Source organism: Melospiza melodia, unplaced genomic scaffold (genome assembly GCF_035770615.1).
Source record: "Melospiza melodia melodia isolate bMelMel2 unplaced genomic scaffold, bMelMel2.pri scaffold_34, whole genome shotgun sequence".
NCBI lineage: Eukaryota > Metazoa > Chordata > Aves > Passeriformes > Passerellidae > Melospiza > Melospiza melodia.
In genome coordinates, this window is record NW_026948659.1 from 5,960,145 (window position 1) to 5,985,450 (window position 25,306).

Here is a 25,306-nt window from a genome sequence, read left to right on the forward strand (position 1 = left end):
ATACTTTGGGTATATTGGTCTAACCCTACCTTACAGTACCCAAATAAGCCTAATAGTTTTCTGACATCTCTCTTAGTTTTTGGTGCTGGTATGGATAGTATGCCTGAAATTCATTCACGACTTAATTTCTTATATCCTTTCCCAATTATGTATCCCTGATAAGTAACCACCGCTTCCAGAAATTGCAATTTATTCTGAGATACTTTTAAACCCTTTGCTCTTAGGAAATTTCAAAGGCGTATACTTGTTACCCTGACATTAATCTGTTCCTCTCTAGATATTAATAAGTCATCTACATATTGTAGAATTTGTACTTCGCTCTCAGGGTTGAATAGTTCTAAAAGCCCTTCTAAGGCTTGCCCGAAGAGATCTGGGGACTCGGTAAATCCTTGGGGTAGGCACGTCCACCTTAATTGTTGTTTCCTCCTCTTCTCTGGATGTTCCCACTCAAACACTAAACAATCCCTACATTCCTCAGCGAGAGGACATGCCCAAAATGCATCTTTTAAATCTATAATAGTAAACGAGGCATGCTCCCTTGGGATCTGACTCAAGATGGTGTAGGGATTTGGGACCACTGGATGCCTGGTTATAGTTCTCTTTTTTTGTTTCCTTAAGTCTTGGACCAATTGCTATTTTCCATCTGCCTTCTTAATTGCTAAAATAGGAGTGTTGTGGGGAAACATACACGGCTCCAGGATACCTTCCTCTAATAGCTGCTCAATCACAGGGGTCAGTCCCTTTTTTCCCTCAATAGACATTGGGTATTGCTTTACTTGAACGGGAGGAATTCCTTTTTGCATTTCAATTCTTATTGGTGGGATGTCTAGATAGCCCCTCTTTCCTTCTCCTGCTCAAACCTCTGGGTTTATCTGCTCTGTATCTTCTGATGTCAGTTTCATGATCTGGACTATCATTCTCCCATGCTTTGGGATAATCTCCACTCCTAATGAGACTTGTAGGTCCCTTCCTAGTAAATTACTTTCTAGATTAGGTAAATAGATAAAGTCAGCCACACACTGCCTTCCGTTTCCTTTAATTTCTACGTTTTCAGCTATGGAGGCTCTAAATGGTTTTCCCTCTGCTCCCATCACCTCACAGACCTTTCTCCCAGTCGTCACTCCTGCGGGTAATTCCTTTATACTTGATCTGTCTGCTCCGGTAACAACTAAAAATTCAAATTCCTCACTTTGGGGACCGACTTCAAAGTTTACCAGAGGCTCTTCTTGATAGTACATTGGGTCCCCTAGCATGAAAGCCCCTGACACCCCTTGTTGTCATCCCTCAGGAGTCTCTCAAGGGCCTCTTGTTCTTTTACCATTGCCTCATCCAAAGAGAGTTTATTGCAATCCCTTCTTATGTGTCTTATCTCTCCACAATAATATTTCCTTTCACGCAGTGGTGCCCCTGGTCTCTTGTTTGTATCCACCCATGGAGGTAGCTTAGGTTTATTTTTGGGTGTTTCAAAAGAGGACTTTCGTCCATTTTCACTGATTCTCGATGGTTGTCCCTGCTGATCTTTTTACCCCTAGACTTTCCCCGGCTACAGCTACCATGGTTCTAGCTTTAGCTTTAGTTTACTCTTCTTCTCTCCTTAAATATATCTTTAAAGCTTCCTTTAACAGTTCATTTATTCCCTTCTCCTACCAGTCATCCATTTTCTCTAACTTTCTCCATATGTCCAGCCAAGATGTTGTAACAAATTGCACTTTTAAAAGTACTTGGCCTTCAGAGCTATCAGGATCTCTATTGGAATATAATTGGAAGTTCCTCTTTAATCTGTTAAGTCAAGTAGCTGGGGTTTCATCCTTTTCTTGCCTGCTATCAAAAGCTAGATTTGTGTTATTACTTCAGGGAACTGATTCCTTTATTCCTCTAACCATCAGGGACCTATACTCTTCCATGTTCCTTTTATCTTTCTCTTCATTAGGGTCCCACTCAGGGTCCTGTAAGGGTAATTTCTGGTCACTGGGATCTCCTGAACAATTTTCTCACTCCCAGATCCACATTCCTGCGGCTCTAATCATCCTTACTTCTTCAGCGCTGAACAAAATTTTTAAAATAGAGTTCAGCTCTTCCCAGATGTAAATGTTGGGGCCTAGAAATTGGTCTACTTGGTTCAATATACCTACTGGATCCTCCACTAAGTTCCCTAATTCCTTTTGAAAGCCTCGAATTTCAGTGGCTGTTAATGGGTCATTCACAAACCCAAGTTCCCCACGTATCCCACCCATGGGGACTTCTCTAAGACGAAACAGCTTCTCCACTTTTGATGTTTTAGATCTTATATTACAGTAAGGTCCCTCCGTGGGGTTACCCTTGTGGGAAGAAACAGGAGGAGTGGGGCTAGTTGACTTATACTAACTGGGTTAGAGATGGAGGTGCTCACCTCCCAGTTAGGAGGGAGCAATGGTACAGCAGTAGGTAAGGGGAAAGAGACTGAACCCGTAGGAAGGGACACTGGAGGTGGGGCTGGAGAGACAGTTGAAGAGGCTGAGGGGGAGACTGGAGAAATAACTGGATTAGAGGGAGGTGGGACAGTACTGTTTGGAGCAGGTAAGGGAGTTGAGGTTAGGGTAGGAGTAATAACCATAGGAGTGTTAATTGGAAGTGGTAATAGGATCAGAGCAGCTGCTGATTCTTGGGATGGAGAGGCCAGAGGTAAAATTGGGGGATCTGGGAGAGGAGCGTGGGGCCTTGCCAGGTAAATAGAGGGGGAATGGAGGAGGAGGTAAGTAATCAAGGGGGTCCTACTTAACACTAACCTCTTCTCTCCCCTCATTATTTTCCTTCCATTTTTGTAGTTTACAGATTTTTATTACATTGCTGGTGGTACCCCTCTACCAACATGCAGCATATGTTAACTACTCAAGATTGGGACTTTCTCAGGTTTTCAGATGTTGGTTTAATTGGGAACACATCCATGGATCTCTTGTCCCATACCATGGCCACTCCCCCTGCAGGTTTAACTTAGGCCAGACTTCCATACAATAGTGAATCATTTTCATTTTGTCTAAGCCTTTCGTGGCCTCCTGAATTTTGGGAATTCTGTCCATCCCTGCCCCTAAAGACCAAAAGAGATGTTAGAAAATTATTAGGTTTGTTTGAGTATTGAAGATTATGGCTTGATCAGTATTAAATCACTAAAAGCGTTAAATTTCCATATGACAAATTGATAGACTCAGAGCCTGTAACCTGGACCTCAAATGGCAAGGAACAGCTTCGGAATCTGAAAACTAAATTGTCTTCTGCCCCTGTACTGAGCCTACCAGACCTTTACAATATCTTTGACCTATTTTTAAACATGGAAGAGGGGATAGCTTGTGGAGTCCTTACACAGGACTGGGGAGGATGCAGGAAGCCGGTCGCATCTCTCTCCAAGTTACCAGATCCAGTAGCCAGAGGGTGGCCAGCCTGTGTGCAAGTGACAGAGGCAACAGCCACCCCAATAGAAGACACACAGAAACTAACCTGAAAGGGGAAGATCCGGGTTCATACCCCACACAATGTGAAAGATATTTTAAGTCACAAGGCCCCTCAGTGGCTAACTGACTCCCAAATACTAAAGTATGAAGTCATCCTAATAAGTACCAAGGCCTCCAATTATTCACTTCAAAATGTTTAAATCCAGCCCTGTTCCTCACGGGAGAGCCATTAAAAGACCTGGAACATGATTGTTTAGAAATTATTGAAATGCAGACTAAAGTGCGAGAAGATTTAGAAGATAAGCCCCGCCCACATGGGAGAATTTTATTTACAGATGGATCATCACAAATGGTAGCCAGTAAACAGGTCTCAGGGTATGCAACCATAGATGGGCAGAACATGCAAGTTGGGGAAAGCTACCCTCAAATTGGTCTGCCCAGTGTTGTGAAATCTGTGCCCTGAAAAGAAGTCTAGATTTACTAGACAAAGATAAAGGAACACTCAATATCGACTCCTGGTGCGCATTTGGGATTGCCCATACATTCGAAAACTATGTGAAGAACAGGGGTACCTTAACTCTTAAGGCAAAAATATAATACATGAAGAGCTAAGAAAATTAGTACTAGAGTCCCTAAGGAAACCAATAGAGATAGCCAAAGTTCACATAAAAGGACATCAAAAAGGGGACACCCTTGAAATAAAGGGAAACCAATTATCTGATCAAGTAGTGAAAGAAGTAGCTTTGGAACAGGAAAGTCTAGTTAAAATTCTTAAGATAGAGAGAACACCTAGTATAGAAAGAAAAGAGGAAAGACTCATCTTTGATGTGAAAGAATTAAGTGAGTTAGAAAAGATGAGAGGACATCAAAAAGAAAATGGAGAATGGTGGACCCCTGATGGACAGCAAGTTTTAAATAAAGCTCTCGCCCGAATGGTGATGATGGAGTTACATGAGTTCACCCCTTGGGAAATACAAGGCTTATGTGACCACTTTCCAAGGGATCATATGTGCATGGGAGTACATAACATAGCAAAGGCAGTTAGCAGGGGATGTTTAACTTGCCAACAAATTAATCAGAAAGTAATGAGAACAGTATTATCTGATCTGGGGGAAGAGAGTTGGCCTTGCGGCCATTCCAAAGTGTGCAGGTAGACTTCACAGAAATGTCCCCTGTCCAGGGACACAGACATTTATTAGTGACCATGGATGACCTCATCCATTGGGTAGAGGCGTTCCCAAAAAAAAACAGAGACAGCCCAAGCAGTCACAAAAGCAATTCTAGAAAACCTCATTCCCCAATATGGGTTAATAAAAAATATAGATTCTGACCAAGGTCCACATTTTACAGCCCAAGTCTTACGACAAGTTGTTGAAACCCTGGGAATGAAATAGAGGTTGTACAGCCCATTGGCATCCCCGGAGAGTAGAAAGGATGAATAAAACCATCAAAAACACATTAACTACATTAGTTACACAAACCCAGATGAATTGGCTTAAATGTCTATGCTTAGGACTGTTACAAATTAGAACAAGGCCTCAATCAGGCATAAGAGTCTCACCTTATGAAATGATGTTTAGACTCCCCTTTTTGACAAGCCCGTATAGCACAGGAATTTATCCAGAAGGAGAGACAGCCACCCAAAAATAGGTAAAGGCCATAGGAAGGAGATTCAAAGATCTTAAGAAAAAGGGTTATCTCCCTCAAACCTCTCCCTTAGACACTAAGGGACACAACATCAATCCAGGGGACTGGGTGTTAGTTAAATCATGGAACTCTGCACTTTTAACCTCTAAGTTTGAAGGCCCTTTTCAGGTCCTACTCACCACCAATACAGCCATATGACCCAAGAGAGGGGGTGGACACATATAACCCAGATTAAAGGACCTGCACCACCTCCCACTGAAGAGTCAAAACCAACCACATCTCCTACTGAGTCTGCTAATGAATGGACTGTGACTAATCACTCAGACGATCTAAAGGTAACTCTCCAGAGGAGACCTAAAGACTGTTAGAGAGTGTTTATAGTCAAAAACTTTTTAAGAACTGTTTAAATAATCAAAACTTGTTAAGAACTTTTAAAAATTGCAGTTAATGTTATTTATATGTTACTTTTGAGTTTGAAAAGTAGATACTTTTCTGTTGCATTTGTTATTAGTTAGTGTTTATCAATGGATGTACAGTTTTTAGTTTGTGTTGGAGCCTTTGTTTGTTTCAGCGTATATTGTGCTTTTGTAGGATTAGGCATGAGAGTAAATACCGCGTTATTTGTTTGGAGTATTTTTTGTATCATTTTGGATGCCGAAAATTATTAAAGACATCTGACCATTGAGTTCAAGGTTTTTAGGTCATGTTTTCATGTGAAAAAGTTTAAATGCCCCAGTTAACTCCAATCTTAGTGTACAAAGCAATCTCCTATAAAACATCCATCAGGGCAAAAATAAATTAGTAAAGAAAAGTCAAATGTGTTGACACTGAGAGAATAAAAACTGTGTACTAAAACCCATGAGCTCTTCTGTAGGAGAAAAGCAAAACCAGGAGGCAAGGCTGGGTGAGTCTACAGTCCGCCTAAAAACAGCCACTCCAATCACTGGGTGCAGCTCAGTAGTTGTAGAGTTTAGGGGAATGCTTCATACCAGACTCCTGGGAATGCTCTTACTGATCTAACTTGTTAACAACATGCTGGGAAGTCAGAAGAGTCCATGTGCTCAATGTTACTACCCCCTTTACAGAGGGGAAGAAACCAGATCTTTAATACGAGTACGTACAAATTTAAACTTAAACTGTGCAACGTCTCTCTGTTAGCAACCTGTCAAGGGCACGGGAAGACATAATGGATTTCACAAAATATAGCTACTTACCAGCAAGGACTGCCTGGGGAGTGTCCTATAGTAGATGCTTGGCTTTGCTTTGAACATAAGTCCAATCAAAAAGGCACAGCAGACTTAATAAAAGAGAAAGAAGTAACAACATAAGTAAATGAGAAAGAAGACCTAGAAACATCTCGTGGGAAAAACTTGTTCATAGATTTAGTGGAAAAGATCAGTAAAGAGTTAAATGTAACTAATTGCTGAATCTGTGGAAATACACAAATGGCCAAAGTCTGGCCATGGGAAGGGATCAGCTTAAGACCAATAGAAATCTTAAAATGGACACAAGACAAAAGGTACCAGCTATTGGACAAAGAGGAAAAGAATGGTGGGTGTAGGCGACGAGGGTCACGCATGGTAGGGATGGATGGAGACGAGATCTTTTTGAAGCCAACTCATGTCATGAAACTATTGGTTTATTACAAAGGGCGTGGGTGAAGGGCCCTGTTGCGAGCTGCCAGCCGCAGCTCGGAGCAGGGCCGAGAGAAAAGAGGCTTAAAGTGTAAGACAGTTAAATACAAAAGTTTAAGAGCAGAGAGCATGTAAATAGAGGGGGTGAAGGAGTGAAGAGGGAAGACAAAGAAACAAAGAAAGAAAAGGGGGCGAAGAGGAGCAGGAGAGCGGGCAAAGAGATAAGGAAGAAGAGAGATAAGAGAGCGTGAAAAGTGAGCAAAAGGAGGGCAAAAAGAGAGAGCAAAAAGAGAGCAAAAAGAGAGCAAAAAAAGAGTGAAGCTCCCCTTACAACACAATAAATCGTCTTCAGTGTTGAATATGCAGATTCTCATTAACCAATCTAATACAGCATGCATATCTTATAACATTTCTACACAATCTATAGGAATCACTACATTACCATACTATGTTTACATGTTAAACCCTAAATCTTATTCTTTGGGCCTTATCTGCCAAGCTGCAAGGCCTGCTCTGAATCTTAGGTCTGCCTGCTTGCAGAGGGAATTGTTCCCTCCAGGGGGGATTACATTCAACTGGTCACAACTAAGGTATCTCAAAGATTGCTTTCATTTCAATCTCGCATATAGTTTCTATATTCTCAAACTCTTTTGCTCGGCAGTCATATTTAAAAGGCTTTCTTGTTTCATCCTGCCCAACAGGTGGGAATTAAAGCCTAAAATAATTGGAGAAGAGTAGTGTATATCTAGGAAAAGGAAAATATATAAAATATATACAATGTATATATTTTAAATGTATACAATATATAAAATGTATAAATTTATAAAACCCCAGTAGGAGAAATATCCTGTAAGAGATATTTAACAATAAAACATCCAGTAGCTGGGTAGGTCCCTAGAGAACCCAATAAATACTGGAAGTATTATTTATTATTTATGTATTGGATAAATAAATATTATTAACTATTAAAAAATAAATAATAACATTTCAATCTATTATATTTTTATGTATTAAATAATAAAAATTATCATTAATTTATTAAAATACTATTTTATTATAATAATATATTATTATATATTGATATATAGTTTTAACAAATAATTGATATATTATATATGATATAAGATAAATGATATATGATATATTATAAATTATAAATTATAAATTATATATATGAACTAATTAATATTATATTATAATATTAATGAATAAAAAATTAACCAATAATTAATATAATATAATATAATATAATATAATATAATATAATATAATATAATATAATATAATATAATATAATAAATATAATATAATATAATATAATATAATATAATATAATATAATATAATATAATATAATATAATATAATATAATATAATATAATATAAATTTTAAAATCTTATATATTATAGTATATATTTTATTATTATTATTATTATTATTATTATTATTATTATTATTATTATTATTATTATTACTACTACTACTATTATTACTATTATTATTACTATTACTATTACTATTATTATTATATTAAAATAAAAAATTAAATCCTGAAAATCCATTGGGAAGAAAGAAATTGGGGGTATGTACCGAGAAGGATCTCAATTCCATGAGTGTACTGGAAAAGGAATAAACCCATTCTGGGGAGTGAGAGAAGTATCCAAGTACTGGGAATTTCCAATGGCTATCAGTGATGCTTCTTGGAAAGCTCCAGAAAACCTGGTTTGGATATGTGGGAATGTGGCTTACACTGAATTACCCAGGGAGTGGAGCAGCACTTGCACTATCTGAATTATTAAACCGTCATTTTTCTTACTCCCAAAAGAGTCTGGATCGAACCAAGGGGTCCCAGTATATGATGATTTGAACAGATCTAGCTGACCAAAAAGAAACTTAATTGAAATTGGAGGAACTCAGACACGGAAAAACACAGTAAATAATTTGCACTGGTGGACCGGCGACCTGGGCTCAAGATGGGTCCTGGAGACACCGGACCCCAATTTATACGGGGTTAAATCGGATTCTGAGATTACAAGCAGCACTCGAGATGGTATTGAACCAAACCTCTCTGGCTTTAGACCACATAAATGACCAACTATCCCAGACTAGAGCTGTGGTGTATCAAATCAGACTAGCAGTAGATTATTTCTTGGCCCATGAAGGAAGCACATGTGGAAAATTTAACGCCTCTGAGTGCTGCGTAGAAATAGATGACTGCAATGAAGTCATTAGAAATATCTCAAAGGAAATCCGGAAGTTAGTCTATGTTGGAACACAAGAGTGAACCCCTACATTCGATACCAGCTGGTGGGACAATTTCTGGTCATTAAAAGGAAACTGGTGGGAAAAAAAAAAAAAAACTTTTTCATCATATGTGAAATTGCTAGTTTGATCCTCCTACCTTGCATGCTCCCCTGTATAATCCAAGTTGTAACATCTGCTGTACAAGCAAGTGTAATGATACCAAAAGAGCTTAATAAAAAAGAAGTAAAAGAAATCATGACAATGAACAATCAAGAACATCAAGATACCAAGCAAATTTACAACCAATATTAAAAATTTTAAGAAAATTGTACTTTCAAGAAGAAGTAATTGCTAATTGAAGCAGGCTTGAGCCCAATGGAACAATTAGAGGGGGAAATTGTAGAGAATACATTGTTAAAGGAGTTGATATAAAGTTCATAGTTAAATGACTTAATATAAAGTTCCAGTGTTAGTTATAGATTGTTTGTTGAATGTTTAACAGTTATGTCAAGTTCCAATGCTGGTTAAAGGATTTATAATTACATAAATCCCCTCACTGTCAGGTGTTCCCCCCACTGCTCCTGTTAGTGTTCAGAAGCACTTAATCATAAGAATGATTCTATGCAAGTGCTGTTATTGAAGACCTCTGGGTGCAAGGGGTACAAACCCAAATCTGTCTCCAACATGCATTCGGGACAAATATGGTTTTATATTCTATTGTTATATAACTAAGTCTAGCTTCTTTCTAATTCCCCAAATTTCAAGATTTTAAAACCTTTTACTATCACTCCCACTCTCTTCTAAGATGGTGAACCACCCAACACCATAAAGAAGAGGATTATGTCATAATAACCAAATATGAAAATCCTATAAGACCAGGAAGAAAAAAATGACCTAAAAAAACCCCCTAGAACAACAAGCCACCATGCAAATAAAGAATTAAAATAACACCACTAACCAGAGAAAACAAAAGACAACATCAGAACCATGGTCAGATCTTTTTGCCTTCGTCACCCTAACCAGAACAGGCCAAGAGCAGCACAGGGACCATGGACCTGAAACCAACAGTGCCTACCCAGAGACTCTTGAAAGGAGAGAAAACCCAGCCAAGCCAGGCCTTGCTCAGCATTGCAGTTCCCTGCTCAGAGCCTTGGGCTCCCTGCAATCCTGCCCTCAAGGATCTGCTCTCACCAGGCCCTGGGCAGCCTTTGGGCACTCCCTGCCCTCCCTGGGGCCCAGCCATGCTCCAAGGCACTTGGAGTTTTGCTGCTGACTCCTTGAGCAGCTTCTCCATCCTTCTCTGCGTGCCTGAGGCTCCTGGACCCAGCCCCAAATCCAGCGTGGGCCTGATTAAAATACAGAAAGCCCTCAGGAGCTCTTTGTCTCCCTTCCATTGTCTTTGAGTCTCCAGGGCTTGTGCAGTGATTGGAGTCAGTTTGGAGTTATCTTCAGGAGGAAAATTCCAAAATGCACATCATGATTTTTGGTTGAAGTCAAGGAAATATTTTTTTACCTTTCATTTTAGAGAAGAGGGGATAGAAGCATTCTCCCAAAAGATCTTGATTCTGAATGTCTCCTTAGAAGGTCGGGGCAAGGAGAAGAATGAGCGTCTTGCAGGCTGAGCCTGTTTGGCCAACCTGCTCCTCACCCCCAACCACACCATGTCTGACATCGCCCACCCGGGACTGACATCCCAAAACAGAAAAAATTCTGCATTTTACTTGAAAATGAAAAGATAATTATTCCTAAAATTATAGTTGTATCATTATAATTTAAAATATTGATCAATATTTTTATTACCAATTTCTAAATTGATATGAAAAAGAAATACATTTTTAGCAACCAAAAAAATTATTTATCATTGGTTCTAAGTAACAAAATTCCCTTACTTAATTGGCAACTATCACGTATCAATTTCTCCTTGTCATGCTAATAATTCAGCACTTTTGTAATCTTTTTTCGTATTTTCTCACACAGGGTCAAGGAGGGGAACATTTAGGGCAGTTTTGGGTCTGGGGAGGGAATTCAGAGAGAACTTGAGGGTCTACAGGTCTCTTGGGGGAGCTGGGAGGGCACTTGGAGGGGCACTCAGGGATTCTGAGGGGCAGTTCAGGGTCCGGGGCAGCATTTGGGGGTCCAGGGGGGCCCTTGGAGGTCAGGGAGGGGAATTTGGGGCCCTTCGGGGTCCGGGCGGGCCCTTGGGGGGCTCGAACGGGACTCTCTAGGGCGCGGGGGGTGATGGGAGTTGAAGGCGCGGGTATCATACGGTTTAATGGGGCCGCGGAGCATCACGGGAGCTCTGGGCGCAGTTGCAAAGGCTCTCGATGTGGCGCGGGGCATGACGGGAGCTGTAGTCCCGGCTGAAATAGCACTGGAAATGCGATGCGGAGCATGATGGGAGCTGTAGTCCCGGAAGTGGTTGGAACGCGAGGTTTGGGTGTCCGGGACGGCTCTTGGGGGCCACTATTGCGTCCGAGCCGCACCTTAAGGTCCACAGGGGAATTTAAACGGTTCGGGAGCCCTTGAGGGGAGCTCGGGGAGCTCTAACCGGGCTCTTTAGAGCGCCGGGCACGGGAGGAATTTTAGGCGGGGGGGCTAAAACTGTTTTGGTGTGTTCTGACGGGCTCTGGGGCCGCGGGGGATGAGAGGAGATGAATTCCCAGAAGTGGCTGCACCAGGCATCTGTGGGGTTGGGAGCACTCAGGGGGTCCGGGGACGTTTTTGGGGGTCACGAATGGGCACTGAGGGGGCACTGAGGGATCCTGGATGGTCTGAAGGACGCTTATGGGACAGATGGGGGCGGATCCTGGGGTTCTGTAGAGCGCGGGGTATGACAGGAGTTGTAATTCCGGCTCTAATACGGCTCAGCCGAGCCGCGGGGCATGACGGGAGTTGTAGGCAAAAAGGAAAGATGGCTCCAACCTTAGGCACCGCCCCTAGGTCTGGATCCCTGGCACTGAGTGGGTGCAGGCAGTGATGGGCCGGAGCCTCAGCAAATGGGATGAAGTGGAGGCGGGAACAGCCCATTCACCCTCCTCCAGACTCAGTACAGACCAGGTCATACTCAGTACAGCCCGGTACTACTGCAGTGCCCCTCCAACCACTCACAGTACAGCCCAATCCCTCCGAGTTCACCCCAATTTCATCCAGAGGATGCCCCAGTGTCCCCAGTCTTCTCCGCAATGTCCCCAGTATCCCCAGTTTGCCCCAGTATCACTCCCAGTATGTCCCAGTGTACTCCCAGAGTTCATCCCAGTCCACCCACGTTCCACCTCAGCAATCCTCGTGTTCCCAGGTTGTCCCACTCTTCCCCAGTGTCACTCCCAGTAGGTCCCAGTGTCACCCACACCATTTCCAGTGTCCCAGTCCTCCCCAGCGTTTCCAAGGACAGTTTAATTTCTCTCGGTGGCCGTGGCAGCCAAACCCAGCGGTGGGGTCAGTGCAGTGCCCACGGCCACAGCCCCTTGCAGTGGCCCAGTGCAGCTCGGGCTGATGATCCACCCTCACAGCTGGCCCAGGGCAGCTCTGCAGTGGCTTTGGTGGCACCTGGGGCTGGCACACACCTGAGCAGTGTGTCTGTTTGCAGCGGGGAAACTCAGGAGTTTCAGATTGCTGTAAAAAAACCCAAAAAGGGAAAACTCCTCTTAGGCTGAGTGCAGCCAGCTCTGCAAGCACAGCAGGGCCCAGGGCAGTGAGGACAGACAGGATGGGGCTGGGCAGTGTGGAGCAAGGTTGTCCACACTGGGTCAGAGCTCCAGGCACAGCTTCTATAAGCAGGCCAGAGCTGCTGAGGAGAGACCCTGGGTCAATATCAATCACAGAATGCTGCAATCAACTCTGATGTAAAGAGAAATAAAATAAAATACCTCCTTTAAAATAGGAATGCATATTTTTTACAAGTTCTTTGAAATCTTTCTCCATAAGTGGACTAGGAAAACTTTAATGACCCTCTCAGGGCTTTGTTATTGTTTACATCAGACTCAGTCCCTGAGAGTGTCTTCAATAAACTTCTCAAGAACTCAAAATTAAATTGAAACTCTGAACTTTCTTGAAGTTTTAATGGGTCCCACTGAGGGACACGACTGGGAAAGTGTCCCCAGGTTCCAGTTAGAGCAGAGCACTGGAGGCAGTGATGACAGCTGGGGACAAACAAGGCCAAGGTGTCTCTGGTGCTGAGCAAAGCTGGATGTGTTTGAGGAATGCCAAGGGCCAAGGCCTGAGCCCCAGCCCCTGGCCAGGCAGATGCTGTCCCTCCCTCCTTGCTCAGGGCTCTTGCTGGGATGGGCACTGGCATGTGGGGATGTGCAATGGCAAGGGCAGGAGCATGGGGCGGCCCCTGCCAGGCTGCTGAGCAGGGACAAGGAGGCAATGAGGCCCCAGGCCTGCAAGGGTCACTTGTCTCCTGCTCCTGCCTCAGGCCCAGGCCCAGCAGCCATGGCCAAAGTGCTGCCCAAGTTGGCTCTGGCAGGGCTGTCTTGCAGCTGCTGCCCATCCCTGTGCCCTGTGCAGCCCAGGCTGTGCTACGGTGTCCCTGCCCTGCGCCTCTGTCCCTGCAGGCTGTTGGCATCCCCCGGCTGCCCCACCTGGCTGGGCCCCTTCCTTTGCAGACAGCTCTGCCTCCTGCCTGCCTCTGCCTGCCCACACAGAGCCTGGGGCTGATACCAAAAGGGTTCATTCCATTTTTACCCGGCCTGTGTACTTTGAGCACAGGAACAAGGCATGCAGGGGCTGCTTTCCCAGCAAGGATGGTTGGAAGAGAAGAAGAAGACATCTGGCTCAAGGGTGCAGGGATAGAGAAAACAAGGAATGAATCTGGCAACTTGGGGTGGGTTTTATGGAAGTGGGTAAGTTGTAATTCCCATTTTGCATCTGTGTATATGCAACACACTGGTAGAATTACATGTCTACATAAGGTTAGGAGTTATCCCATGTTGGACCTTAGGCCTGGATAAATGACACCCTCTGAAATACCAAATTAGATTTCAGGAGCCTTATTCTGATATTTCAGAGATTTGGTGACAGTGGTTCCTCACTGAACCAAGGAGTCAGCTGTGACACTGTGCAAACTTATGGAACAAAGAGTCCATGGTTACACTGCAGAACCAAGGAGACTGCTGCTGGCAGTGTGAGAACTCATGGAATCACAAGTCCATTGTGACACAACAAGGCCTGATGGAACCAAGGGTCCCTTTTTAAACTCTGTGGCCTCATGGAACCATGAGCCATTGTGATACAGCAGAGTGTCATGGAACCATGGAGGCCATTTTTACACTTGGTGGCTGTCGGCGGAAGGGAACCCGGACATCAATTTGATCATCACAGGCTCAATTTTATTGATCAGTACGGCGGGTTAAATACAGTTAATAATGAGCTTCATACATATTGCAAAAGTTGAGCTCAGGATTGGTCAGCTTACATATCAGCACCTACGCCTACTTCTACATTCCTATGGTTCTACTTTTGATACTTTCTACATATTCTTAGGATATATTCAGGACTAATCTCAACTCCCTATCCTCATGTTGCAGCAAGGTCACTGCTGACTCTTCCTTTCAGCTTGCTGACTGCTGACTTTTCTCCTTCAGCTTAACCAGTGGCATTAAGTCAGTGTGGCCTTTCTCAGCTAACCAATTATTAATAATGCTCTCCACAAGTGGCCTTGAGAAACCAAAGGGCCATTGTGGCACTTGAGAGCCTTGTGGAGCCAAGGGGACCATAGTGACAATGTGGGGCTCTATAAAAACAATGGTCTGTTGTGACACTGCAAAGCATTCTGGGATCATGGAGACCATTGTGACACTACATGGCCTCATGCAAGCAAGGAACCATTGTGACACTCTGCAGTCTTGGCAGGCCAAGGGGCAGTTGTCACGCCATGTGGCACCATGGAACCAAGGAGACCATTGTGACACTCCAGGGCCCCATAGAACTAAGGATCCATGGAACAGTGCAAGACCCCATGGAACCAAAGGTCCATTGTGACATTGTGGGGCCTCATGGAATCCTGGAGGCCATGATGACGCTTGGAGGCCTCGTTGAATCAAGGGGCTCTGCAGGGCCTGATGGAACCAAGGAGACGCTTCTGACATTGTGAGTCCCCATAGAACCAAGGGTCCATTTTGACACTGCAGCCCCAAGGAGACCCCTGTGACACTGCAAGGCTTCATGGAAGCCAGGGACCATTGTGACACTGGAGGCCCATGGAAATAAGAGGCCAGTGTGACACATCTGGGCCTCATGGAACCAAGGATCCAATGTGACACCACCACTGTGACCCTGCAGGGTCCCATGAATCCAAGGGAACAGGGAACAGGTTTTGCTTGAACTGACTGGTCCAAGTGCACTTGGCATTTCGAGGGTCTCTTCTCATGTACCCCTCTAACACTGGGGCTCTGGGCTGTGGGATCTCAGCACCTCAGGATGAAGGTGCAGAGTGACCGAGACCACCCTTGGGGGGCTTGGGAGTCCTGGAATGTTGCCAGAAGTGTCTGGTGGCTGGACTTTGATCCCAAACAGGAGATGACACCTGTATGAGGACTGGGAGGATTTTACTGGGTGAATGGTGAAGGGATAAGTTAGTTAGAGTATAAAACACAGGGTTTAGGATTTCTGTACAGGGGGGTCTAGAGACGTAAGATGGAGGAATTGGGGCGTGTCCTGTCCTTCTTCTTCTTCTTCTTGGCCTCCATCTTCTGTGGTGATGGTGGCACTTTGGGATTGGTCTTTACTAGAAGTGCACCGGTTAATAAGGGTAGAAGGTATTGGGGAAAAATTATAAATATTGTATACGTAACTTCGGGTATAAAGATAAGTGACCGCCCCGGGGGCTCTCAGTGTGCCCGTGGCTGACTTGCTGTGCAGACCTCTGTCGGGCTGAAAGAAAATCTTTTAGATAAACAATTAATAAACACCGAGACCGGGAAAAGATCAGAAGTCTCTCCTCGTCCTTTGAAGCGCCAGGCTGTCCAAGGCCACCCTGGGCCTTTCCAGGCCACCTAAACAGCCGTGAAACCGGCACTGGGCTTTCCTTCAAATGGAAAAGAACTGCTCTTCTCATTCAAGCATCCATGGCCAAAATGGGATTCCCCCTCCAAAATTCCCAATATCCAGGGATTTCTCCCACATAAAAGCTGCCATTACAACACATCTGGCTGACCTTGTCTTCTTGAGAGCTGGATCTCACTTGCCTTCAGGCACTTCGGCTCTGTGCCTTCCTTCCTGTGGAAGACAAGAAATATCCCTCCTGTACAAGAACCCATGACCAAAACTGACACTTGTCCTCCAAAATTCCTGCATTCAAGGGTTTTTCTCCCAGACAAGATCTCCCAGTACAGACAGGTCTGGCTGGCCTTGGCTTCTGGTGGTTGCCTGAATTCTGCCGTGAAACACTGGGGCTCTGCCCTTTCCATCCTAAGGGAAAAGAACCATCCTTCACCAGGTGCCCATGGCTGAAATTGTGTTTCTACCACCAGAAGTCTGATATCCAATTATTGCTCCTACACAAAAGCTGCCATTACAGACAGGGCTGGATGGCCTTGGTCTCTGCTGCCTGCAGTTCATCAGCCCCTGAAGCACTGGGGTTCTGTGCTTTCCTTCCTTTGGAAACGAATCTTCTTATTCCTCCATGGCCAAAATTGCTACTCCTCCTAAAATATTCACTATATGAAGGGTTTCACCCAGACAAAACCTGCCAGCTCTGGCTGGCACTGTGGGCTCTGATGGCCACCTGTCATCTTCCCCTGAAGTACTGGGGCACTTTGCCTTCCTTACCATGGAAATAGAACAGTCTCCTCATCCAGGGGCCGTGGCCAAATTTTAGATTTGGCCCCTAAATTTCATATATCCAAGGATAGGTCCCAATCAAAAGCTGCCAGGAGAGACAAGTTTGGCTGGCTTGGCCTCCCAGGGGCTGCTTCTCATCTACCATCAAACCCTGGGGCTCTCTGCTTTCCTTCAGGTGGAAAAGAAATGGCCTTTTCATCAAGGGACCAGTGGCCAAAACTTGTATTCTACCTCCCAAATTATGTGTATCCAAGGATTTCTCTCAGGCACAAGCTGCAATTGCAGAAAGGTCTGGCTCGCCTTGGTCCTTGGTGGCTGCTGCTCATCTGCCCCTGAAACACCGGGCCTCTGTTTTCCTTCCAATGGAAGAGAATCATTGTTCACATCAAAGTGCCCATGGGCAAAACTGAAATTCGGCCTAAAATATTCCATCTATCCAAGGATTGCTCCAAGGCAAAAGCAGCCAGGAGACACAGGTCTAACTGGTCTTGTCCTGAGGTGATTTTCTTAGACTATGAGCAGAATGTTTTCATTAGCCAATACCTTGGAGAGGGCTGAGAGATCTCCCAAGAAGGGGTTTGGAGGCCTCAAGCACATGAGCACAATGTAGGGACAGTGGAGCTCTGTGCTCAGTGGGGTGGAGACTGAGGACAGCAGAGAAGAATCCTCGGAGGGACTGAATGGTGGTTTCAGAGATGGTGGCTCCTTTAGAAATTGTAGAGAACATACAGAGAAAGAATTAATGCAAAGGGCAGGTAGGAAGGGCCAGACAGGACCCAAAGAGAAAGGAATTTCCCACCCAGGGCAGGACTGGGGTGCAAAATGGCCCCCAGAAGGAGCCTGGGTAAGCCCCAGGCTTTGTGTGGGCAGGCAGAGGCAGGCAGGAGGCAGAGCTGTCAGCAAAGGAAGGGCCCAGCCAGGTGGGGCAGCCGGGGGATGCCGACAGCCTGCAGGGACAGAGGCGCAGGGCAGGGACACCGTAGCACAGCCTGGGCTGCACAGGGCACAGGCATGGGCAGCAGCTGCAAGACAGCCCTGCCAGAGCCAACTTGGGCAGCACTTTGGCCATGGCTGCTGGGCCTGGGCCTGAGGCAGGAGCAGGAGACAAGTGACCCTTGCAGGCCTGGGGCCTCATTGCCTCCTTGTCCCTGCTCATCAGCCTGGCAGGGGCCGCCCCATGCTCCTGCCCTTGCCATTGCACATCCCCACATGCCAGTGCCCATCCCGGCAAGAGCCCTGAGCAAGGAGGGAGGGACAGCATCTGCCTGGCCAGGGGCTGGGGCTCAGGCCTTGGCCCTTGGCATTCCTCAAACACATCCAGCTTTGCTCAGCACCAGAGACACCTTGGCCTTGTTTGTCCCCAGCTGTCATCACTGCCTCCAGTGTTCTGCTCTAACTGGAACCTGGGCACACTTTCTCAGTTGTGTCCATCGGTGGGACTCATTTAAACTTCAAGAAACTTCAGAGTTTCATTTTAAATTTGAGTTCTTGAGAAGTTTTTTGAGCACTCTCTCAGGGACTGAGCCTGATGTAAACAACACCAAATCCCCTAGAGGCTCATTAAATTCCTTGTGCTGTTTCTGTGCTGCTGAGCTTTAAAGGAACAGCTCTTCCCAGGGCCAGCTCCTCTCCCAGCCCAGCAGGGCTGAGGGCTCTGCCTGCAAGCACTGAGGGGACAGGAGCCAGGCAGAGACAGGCTGAAGGCAATCAGGACTGGAAGACATTGAGCCGAGACTTCACTTGGGGAAAGATCTTCACAGCCCTGTGCATGGTGAGTGTGTGGGTGCAGGGCAATGTCCCCTGTGCTCCTGGAGGGATCTCCTGAAGCTGACCCAGGACAGGACTGATGTGACTGTAAGGATGGCTCTGCTGCTCTTTCTGCTTTGGGGGAGGATGTGCTGCAGAGCGGGGCTGCCCTGGGAACGTCAGAGGGACAGGGCAGGACGGCTCCTGCTGCCAGGGACGGCTGCAGGGGGTGAAGCTGGAGCTGTAGCCAGGGCTGCCCAGAGCTCCAGCTCATGCCCAGGGTGATATTTCATGAGCTCATTCAGGACAGGAATTTCCTGCTTGGGTCTCTGCTTTCCTGAATCTGCGGCTGGCTCAGCTTGGTGGCAATAGAAAATTAACTGTGCAGGGCAGAGCAGGGGCTGAGACTCTTAAACCATCACCCTCGGGATTCCTGGGCACCTCAGCAAGTGCCTGCACCTGCCCAGCCCCCAGATCCATGCAGCATCACCTTTCCATGGTGCCCAGGCTGGGGGAGCTGTTCTTTAATCCCTGCAGGGCCCAGCAGCTGCAGGGCAGGGCTGGCCCAGGGGCTGGGCTGGGCTCTGGCAGCTCTGGAAGGGAAGGAGCCCGGGGCCACAGGAGCAGCTGGGGCTGCGACAGCCCCAGCAGCAGAGACGTGGGTAGGCAGAGAGGGAGGCAGTGCTGAGGGAAGCCCTGCTGCAGGGCAGATGTGGCACCTGCCAGGCCTGCCCTGCAGGGCAGACACTGCCCTGAGCAGCATAGCTCTTGTGTCCCCTCACAGGCAGCACAGCCCTCAGCCTGGGGGCTCGGGGCCCTCAGTCCCTCCTGGGCCAGCAGAGCAGCCCCAGAGATGAAGGGCATCTCTCCGGCCATGTGCCCATTCTCTGCTGACCAGGGCCTGAGGGCCACTGTCCTGCCCGGCTGCTGCCTGGCAGAGGCTGGGCAGGGCTAGCCAGGGAAAGGCTTTTCCTCAGCCCCGGCTCTCTCTCTCTCCTTGCCTTGCCCAGGTGCTGCAGGCATTGCTGAGGGGCTCTCTGCAATGGCAGTTCCAGCTGCAGGGCCAGGCCCAGCCCTTGGGCTCCTCCTGTGCAGGCTGAGCACAGCAATGGGGTGTCCCAGCTCCCTGTGCCCGGGCAGCTCTGGGCAGGGCAGCCTGGGAGGCTGGCAATGAGCCCACTCTCCTGACTCTGGGGAAGGCAGGAGCCACTCTGTGTGCCAGGGATCCCTCTGCTCTCAGCATTGTCTTCTGGCTGCCCAGGGTAACACGGGAGTGGATTTCGGAAAGGTGCAAGTGCAGGGCAGCTGGAACAGGAGAGAGGGACAGAGCAGCTCCCCTCAGTCTGCACTAAGCCTCAGACAACCCTCCTGCCTCCCTGGACTCTCTGTTCTCCCCAGGTGCAGCAGAATCCCTCGCTCTGCCTTCTGTTATCCCCATCCCTTCACCCAGGCAGTTCTGCAGCCTTACAGGAAGATTCTTTATCCAAGCCTGAACACCAGGACTGGGCCCTGCTCTCACTGTTCCCCTGCACTGACTGGGGGTCCGGGCTGACTCCCAGGTGTCCTGCAGGCCAAGGTCCAGCTCCTCACACAGCATTGGCCAGCAGCAATCAGAGCTCCAGCAACAATGGTGAAGGAAGATCTCCTAGACATACACAAGGGGGAGGTGCTTAGTGGAAAGAAAGAGGCTATGACAAGGAGTTTTGATTTTTCTGTGAGAAATTTCCCCTCCATTGCCCTGTCTTTCCTCCTTCTGTACGTTGAAATGTGCAGACACAGGAAATGTCCAACAGCAGCTCCATCAGGCACTTCCTCCTGCTGGCATTGGCAAACACGCGGCAGCTGAAGCTCCTGCACTTCTGCCTCTTGCTGGGCATCTCCCTGGCTGCCCTCCTGGGCAACGGCCTCATCATCAGCGCCGTAGCCTGCAGCCACCACCTGCACACACCCATGTTCTTCTTCCTGCTCAACCTGGCCCTCAGTGACCTGGGCTCTATCTGCACCACTGTCCCCAAAGCCATGCACAATTCCCTCTGGGACACCAGGGACAACTCCTACAAAGGATGTGCTGCTCAGGTGTTTTTCTTTATCTTCTTCCTTGCAACAGAATTTTCCCTCCTGACCATCATGTGCTACGACCGCTATGTCTCCATCTGCAAACCCCTGCACTACAGGACCCTCCTGGGCAGCAGAGCTTGTGCCCACATGGCAGCAGCTGCCTGGGCCAGTGCCTTTCTCTATGCTCTGCTGCACACAGCCAATACATTTTCCCTGCCCCTGTGCCATGGCAATGCCTTGGACCAGTTCTTCTGTGAGGTGCCCCAGATCCTCAAGCTCTCCTGCTCACACTCCACCTTCAGAAAAATCTGGATTTCATTGGTTGGTGCCTCTTTAGCTTTTGGCTGTTTTGTGTTCATGGTTTTCTCCTATGTGCAGATCTTCAGGGCTGTGCTGAGGATCCCCTCTGAGCAGGGACGGCACAAAGCCTTTTCCACCTGCCTCCCCCACCTGGCCGTGGTCTCCCTGTTCCTCAGCACTGGCACATTTGCCTACCTGAAGCCGCCTTCCATCTCCTCCCCATCCCTGGATCTGGCCCTGTCAGTTCTGTACTCAGTGGTGCCTCCAGCCCTGAATCCCCTCATCTACAGCCTGAGGAACCAGGAGCTCAAGGCTGAGGTGTGGACACTGAATAGACGGTTACCGAAACATTAAGCTTCTGACCAGTTTCTGCAAATCTCATGTAATAAAAGTCATCTTTGATACCACTTGGGTTTGTTTGTTGATATTTTCTTATCGTTCGGTTTAGCGTTTTATAATTTACAACAAAGGAATGTCAGTGTTTGTGCCATTTCTCATTTTGTTTCTCTCAACGCTGGCGGTGACCTCAGACTGTGTCAATGAGGTGCTGCATTCTCAGTGGCTTCAGACAGAATGAAAGCTCTCCGAGCAGAGTTTTCTCCAGACTTCCCCCTTCTGTTCCCTTCTCTGGAGCTGCAGCAGCAATGTCTGTGTGCAGAGCTGGGACAGATTAGTGCTGGCCCAGCAGCTGTTCCCAGCAGCAGCAGCACTTGGTGTTGCCAGTGCTGCTGCCGTGGCCCTGCCCCACTGCCCTGGTGGCCCTGGTGGTGCTGCAGGGCCTGAGTGCTCTCGGGGCCGGGCACAGCCCTGGGGGTGGCAGTGCCGGGGCTGCAGCAGGGTCAGGCCATGGGCACTGCTGGGGCAGCGCTGACGCCTCAGCCCAGGGCCTGGGGGCTCCAGGCTCCTTGCCCAGGCTCTCTCAAGAAGATGCCCAGGCCAATGCTCAGCACAGAAAAGCCCTGTGAGCAGCCCCAGGCTGGCCGTGGGCAGGCTGGGGGCAAACAGCATGGCTGGGGCTCTGCAAGGGCCCTGGGGCAGACGGGAAGGAGCAGCAGAGCGGGGGCTGATCCATCCCCAGTGCGCTGCACAGCCCAGGGCAGCGTCCCAGAGCGTCCTGATGGAGCTGCCAACAACATCCCCCCTCTGCAGCCCTGGCCTCTCCCCCAGCTCACACAGGTGCCCCATCCTTGCAGGCACAGACACGGCAGCACTGGCTCAGCAGCCCCTGTTTGCACTCCGAAGAGCAGGGGGAGCACCCCCATGCTGTTGGTGTGGGGACATGAACCTGAGGGAGCACAAATGCCATCAGCCGCTGGGGCCAGCAAGGGCTGGGGGAACGCAGGGAAACCACTCAGCTTTGTCCTGGGCTCTGCAGTCAGCCAGAAAGTTTGTTCCCATCAGCTGGGAGTTTCCTGTCCCACTGCAGACGCTGTTGCTGAGAGCCAGGGCTGCCTGGCAGCCACCCCCAAACTGCCCTAAACATTTCCTTGGCTTCACCTGTGCTTTCTTTCCCCTTTCCTGATCTACATTACTTCTTCTTCCACCCCTGTCCCCTCCCTTCAAACAGCCCATCCCTGTTTGCCCTTTCCTCTCTGGCCCCACTCCCCATGGCAGTTCCTGACTTCGCACCATGGGAACATCCCTTGGGCAGCAGGATCATCCTACAAGTGCTGCAGGAATTGTCTGCAGGCTCCTGCAGTGCCTGGTGCTGCTCCCTTGCCAGAGGCACCCCAGGCCAGGGGGCACATCTGGGCTGCTGTGTCTGGCTCTGGGGCTCCCTGTTCTGGGCACTGAGTAGGGGCTGCAGAGGCTCTGCAGGACTGACAGGATGGGCTTTGGGGCTGGCAGGAGAAGCTCAGGGACCTGGGCTGCTGGGGCTCCTTAAGAGGAGGCCCAGGGCTCCTCCTGCAACTGCTCCAAGGGTGGTTCCAGAGAGTCACAGAAGCAGCAAGGGTGGAAAAGACCAAAAGACCTTGGAGATCATCAAGTCCAACCTCTGCCCTGACACCTCCTTGTCTCTGTGAGCCTCCTCTTCTCCAAGATAAACCACCCCAGCTCCCTCAGCCAATCTGAAGAGGACTTGGTTCCGGACCCCTCCCCAGCCTTGTTGCCCTTCTCTGGACACATTCCAGCCCCTCCATGGCCTTCCTAAATTTGGGGCCCAGAACTGGACACAGCACTCGAGGTGTGGCCTCACCAGTGCCGATTGCAGCTGAAGAATCACTGCCCTGCTCCTGCTGGCCACACCATTCCTGATCCAGGCCAGCAGCCATTCGCCTTCTTGCCCACCTGGCACACTGCTGCCCCATGTCCAGCCTGCTGTCCATCAGTGCCCCAGGTCCCTTTCTGCCTGGCCGCTGTCCAGCCACTCTGTCCCCAGCCTGTAGCACTGCAGGGGGTGTTGTGGCCAAAGTGCAGGACCCGGCACTTGGACTTATTAAACTTCATCTTATTGGACTCTGCCCATCCATCCAACTGTTCCCGCTCTCTCTGCAGAGGCCTCCTACCTTCCAGCAGATGGACACACGCTCCCAGCTTAGTTTTGTCTGCAGATTTACTACTGAAAGTCTCAACACTCTCGTCCATGTTGTCAGTAACAATATTGAACAGAACTGGCTCCAGCAGAGACCCCTGAGGGACACCACAGGTGAATGCTTGCCAGCTGGATGTAGCAGCATTCACCACCACTCTCTGGTGTAACATTCACCGCCACTCAACTGGGCCTCCAGACAGTTGTAGGTGTTTAGTTGATGCCCCTTGTTCTTTCAGAGAATATTAAAAAACTTAATAATTTCATGGTCAGTAGTGGTGTTCACAGAGGTCCCAGAAGAGGGAAGAGAAAAGGATCTGACTCCATGTTTCAGAAGAGTAATTTATTATTTTATGATAGATATTATATTAAAACTATACAAAAAGAATAGAAGAAGGGATTTCATCAGAAGGCTTGCAAGCAAAGGAGAAAGAATGGAATGATAACAAAATCCTGTGTCTGACCAGAGAGAGACACAGCTGGACTGTGATTGGCCATTAATTAGAAACAATGACATGAAGCCAATCACAGATCCACCTGTTGCATTCCACAGCAGCAGATAATGATTGTTTATATTTTGTACCTGAGGCCTCAGCTTCTCAGGAGCCAAATCCTAGCAAAGGGATTTTTCAGAAAATATCATGGCTACAATGGTTGCTCTGCCCCAAACAGCGTCTGACCACCTCTGATCTGCCACCAGCCCTTCTCTGTTTGTGACCAGCAGGAGACAGAGCTTTCTTTGGCAGTGGGAATTGCAGGAAACCTCCATAAAGTACACCTTGGAAGGTTCAGGCTGGAGCTGAGGAGAAGGCAATGTCCCTCGCAGGGCAGAATGTTGGTGCTGGAGGTGTGGCAGCGTGAGACTGGGCCATGGCCGGGCTCTGTGTGCCAGGAGCCGGCAGCGCTGGGTGCAGGGAGCCCAGGGAGGGCACAGCAACGCTGGGTGAGAAATGCTGGGGCACAGCGAGATGGGCGAGTGCAGCCGGCCAGGGCAGAGGAGCAGCACGCCCAGGGGGCACAGCCTACAGGACAGATGGCCAAGGGCTGGGCAGGGCTGGCAGGGCCACAGGCACCCAGGCCTTTGTGCCCTGGGCTCGGGCAGCGTCTCTGGAGGCCCCACAGGAGGAACTTTCCTGTCAGGGGCTGCACTTTGCTTCTCCCTCAGCCTCCCTGGCGAGGCTGGCAGGGGCTGCAGGTTGATGCCATTTGTCCTTGCTGCCCCTCACATCTCCCTGGCCCACCAAGAGCCCCGAGGCAGCCGTGAGGGACAGGCCCTGCTGGCCCAGGCTGGGCTCAGGGCTTGGCGTTTCTGCTTCCTGCAGCCAAGCCAGGCCTTGCTCAGCATTGCAGTTCCCTGCTCAAAGCCTTGGGCTCCCTGCAATCCTTCCCTCAAGGATCTGCTCTCACCAGGCCCTGGGCAGCCTTGGGCACTCCCTGCCCTCCCTGGGGCCCAGCCATGCTCCAAGGCACTTGGAGTTTTGCTGCTGACTCCTTGAGCAGTTTCTTCATCCTTCTCTGCGTGCCTGAGGCTCCTGGAGCCAGCCCCAAATCCAGCGTGGGGCTGATTAAAATACAGAAAGCGCTCAGGAGCTCTTTGTCTCCCTTCCATTGTCTTTGAGTCTCCAGGGCTTGTGCAGTGATTGGAGTCAGTTTGGAGTTGTCTTCAGGAGGAAGATGTCAAAATGCTCCTCATGATTTTTGTTTTTTTAATCACATCAGTATCTTTCTAGTTTTTAGTTATGAGAAGAGGGGATAGAAGCATTCCCCAAGTGATCTGGATGCTGAATGTCTCCTTAGGAGGTCTTGGCATGGATAAGAATCAGCCCCTTGCAGGCTGAGCCTGTTTGGACAAGCGGCTCCTCACCCCCAGCCTCACCATGTCTGACAACGCCCACCTGGGACTGACATTCCAAAAAAGAAGAAAAATTTTTGCATTTTTC

General features: G+C 48.2%; 1 protein-coding gene across 1 annotated transcript in view; it reads right to left on the reverse strand.

Moving 5' to 3' along the window:
• Positions 1-25,306, reverse strand: part of LOC134434251 (olfactory receptor 14J1-like) — a gene marked incomplete at its 5' end in the record, with an annotated part of 50,242 nt that overhangs the window by 15,366 nt on the left and 9,570 nt on the right. The gene's annotated exons all lie outside the window — the stretch shown is intronic.